The 3,484-nt window shown below is 39.2% G+C and overlaps 1 non-coding gene across 1 annotated transcript; it reads right to left on the bottom strand.

Annotated features, from left to right (window-relative positions):
- Positions 1-2,801: 2,801 nt before the first annotated feature.
- Positions 2,802-2,908, bottom strand: LOC127109980 (small nucleolar RNA R71). Its single transcript, XR_007797220.1, has one exon. It is a non-coding gene; the product is annotated as a small nucleolar RNA R71 (small nucleolar RNA).
- Positions 2,909-3,484: the final 576 nt, after the last annotated feature.

The following is a 3,484-nucleotide window of genomic DNA, read 5'->3' on the forward strand; positions in this document are numbered from 1 at the left end:
AAACCTGTTTGAACACACAACCAAGACTGAGCGAAATATAGAGAGAGAGCTAGGGTTTGTGTCTGTTTAGTCGTAAGACTTGTAGGTCATTCAAGTCATCCATTGATGATTGAATTGGACTGATTTGTGGCTGTAATTTGTCACTCTAAAGCTGTTAAGCAAGAGTGTGTGTCTACTTGATCAAAGCTGTGAAGCAAGATCAAGTGTGTGTCTTCTTGATCAAAGCTTTGAAGCAAGATCAAGAGTGTGTCGTCTTGATTGAAACTGTGAAGTAAAATCAAGAATGTGTAATTGAAAAGTATTTTCTTTTCACAAGGGATTGTTGTTTAAAATCACTGGTGTGTGATTGTAAGGGAAGTGAGTGGGTTCTCATATCTAAGAGTGCTTAGGTAGAAGTTGCACGGGTAGAGATTAGGTGAGAAAGACTGTAACTTCTTGAAGTGTACGGATAGTCTTTGAACTAATTCTATTTTAGTGAATTTCCTTCCTGGCTTGGTAGCCCCCAGACGTAGGTGAGTTGCACCGAACTGGGTTAACAATTGCTTGTGTTATTTGCTTTACCATTCTGTTTATTTATCCATTGTGTGTTGACAGATATCAGTGTCTGATCACACTAAAATTTACGTATTTTCGACTCCGATTTCGCATGCATTCTAGTTATTTTATTATCGTTTTGTTGTGTTATTACTGTGTTTTCCTTTGTTTTCAGGTTTTTACCTTAATAGGAGCCCCGATCGAGAAAAGGAGCGAAAAAGAGCCAAAAACCTCAAAAATCAGCATTTTGCTCTTATGGTCTACCCAATGGAGGGCGCCACAGTCCAAGCCATGACGTGTCCAATTCAAACTTCCATCAACTCCCACGTTTTCCCACCACTTCCACTAAGGCGCCCCACTTTGTGCTTGTGGCGGGCGCCATGGCCTTGTGGCGGGCGCCACAAGAGGAAAACGGTTTCCTCTATTTTCAAGTTGAAGGGCATCCAAGTAAATTCCATCTTTTTTATTTGCTTATAAATAGAAACGCGAATTCAGTTTTACAATCACCCAAACTTAGAGCAGACAAAGATCCGAACGTTGGAACAAGGCGAAATCAGAAGCAACTTTGTTTCACTTAGGCATATATTCAGTTTTATAAAGTGGTAATCGCTTCGCATTGGAGTGTTACCACAATTGTGTAATTGAGTCTGTGGTAGAGTGTACTCGAGTTTGGAGCACTTTGGAAGGAAGTTAATCCTGCCGCCATTTTCTTTTCCGCATTGCAATTTACTCAGCCCTCCGATTGGAGCAGGTTTTTATTACTCGCCTTTACTTTATTTATTTCCCGCACTCGCTTTACTTTATTTATTTCCCGCACTCGCTTTTACTTTATTTATTTCCCGCACTCGCTTTAAATTATTTACTTTCCGCACTCGCACTACTTTTATTTATTTTAATGCACTTTTACTTTACCATGTCTAGCTAAATTTATAAGGCTAGAATGTAAAGATCGTAATTAAACTAGTAATCCGTACAATTGTTCGTAGAAACACTTAAAGGGCTATTTTAACTTTCAAATTAAGTTTTCCCGCACTTCAATTCCATTGGGTAAGATAGAAAGCCGTCCAACGTCTTTTTAAACTTAATCGTTTTTAACTATTTCAAAAACAGCGAAAGCGCTTTGTCTAGTTCATTAGGAGTTTTTAACATCAAGAAGAAAAGAGATTTTGAAACTATTTTCGGACGCGTTTATAAGTTTAGAGTCTGGTTCGTGAGAACCTCTTTTGGTTAAGAAATCCAGGTTATAATACTTTTCAACTTAGTCAAGATACTATATTTCTTAAAAATAGGTTTACTACTCTAACGCAATGCGCCCCTTTTTATAAGTGACAATAAGAGGGTTTGATTAGGGAGTACAACTCAGTTCTGAAAACGCGAAAGCGACAATTCCTGTTAAATTAGTTCTTTTCAAAGTAGGAAACATTGCCCATAAGTAGTTCCATTAGCAAGTACTTGGATTATCATTTAATTATGTGAATTATATTCGACCCTGTCTTTATTAATTAAATTTATTTTAAAACTTTACTTTTCAATTGCACACTACAAAAACACCTATTTTAATTGCCTTTGATAAACACCATAACAATAGATAACAATAGATTGACACTTGGTCTCTGTGGTTCGATAATCTTTTATATTACTCTGACGCGTTCGTACACTTGCGAACATCAAGATTTACAACGCATCACGTTTTTGGCGCCGTTGTCGGGGATCAATTTCGTCAAATTTCATTTTCCTGTTGTTATATCGTTTAGACTTAGGTTATTTCCCGCCGGTCGATGCGAAGAACTCGCAGCACCGGAAGTTTAAGTTTAGTATACCCTCTGGCGGAACCTGAACGTTACGCTCGCGCACGTTTATTCTTTCATAGAATTAAGAGAGCTATGGTCGAAGATCAAAACCAAAGACCTCTTAAGGACTTCGCTCAACCATCTAACGAAGAACCTAGTTCTAGTATAGTAAACCCAATCATCCCAGCCAATAATTTTGAACTTAAACCGTCCCTGTTGCAACTAGTGCAACAGAGACAATTCGCGGGTCTCGCTACCGAGAACCCAAACCAACATTTAAAAATATTTCTTCAATTAGAAGATACTTTTAAAACCAATGGAGCTTCTCCTGAGGCAATACGTTTAAGATTATTTCCTTTTTCCCTCAGAGATAAAGCTCTATCATGGTTAGATTCCCTTCCACCCAATTCCATTACGACTTGGGATAACCTTAGAAGAGTTTTTCTTGCTAGATATTTTCCCCCGAGTAAGACCGCCGTTCTTCGAAACCATATAACTAGATTTACCCAAAACCAAGGAGAATCGTTGTTCGAAGCTTGGGAGAGATATAAAGAGTTGTTACGAGTATGCCCACATCATGGCTTAGAAAATTGGTTAATCATTCAAACCTTCTATAATGGACTTCATTACAACACAAAGATGACCATCGACGCTGCCGCAGGCGGTGCTCTGATGAACAAACCTTACCCTGAAGCTAGTGCCCTCATCGAAGACATGGCTCAAAACCATCAATCATGGGGAGTCGAACGAGCGACAGTTGAGAAGAAGGAAGCCCAAGGAGGAGTGCATGAACTAAGCTCTATAGACATGATGCAAGCTAAAATGGACGCATTACCCCTTAAGGTCGAGCATATGTGCATAAACCCGAATACTGTAGCCGCAGTTTCGTTGGATTGTGAGATATGTGGAACCCAAGGACACCAATCCGCAGAATGCAGTCTATTAAACGAAACCCACTCCGAGCAAGTGAACTACACCCAAGGGAACCCATATTCGAATACCTATAACCCTGGATGGAGGAATCACCCTAACTTCTCCTATAAAAACAATAACCCTATTCAAAATAATGCACCTCCGAGACCTAGTTATCAAGCCCCTAGATCAAATCAACCTATGCAACATGTACCACCAAAGCCGAGCCTTGAGAAAATTATGGAAAA

The sequence above is a fragment of the Lathyrus oleraceus genome, chromosome 7 (genome assembly GCF_024323335.1).
Source record: "Lathyrus oleraceus cultivar Zhongwan6 chromosome 7, CAAS_Psat_ZW6_1.0, whole genome shotgun sequence".
NCBI classification, from domain to species: Eukaryota; Viridiplantae; Streptophyta; class Magnoliopsida; order Fabales; family Fabaceae; genus Lathyrus; species Lathyrus oleraceus.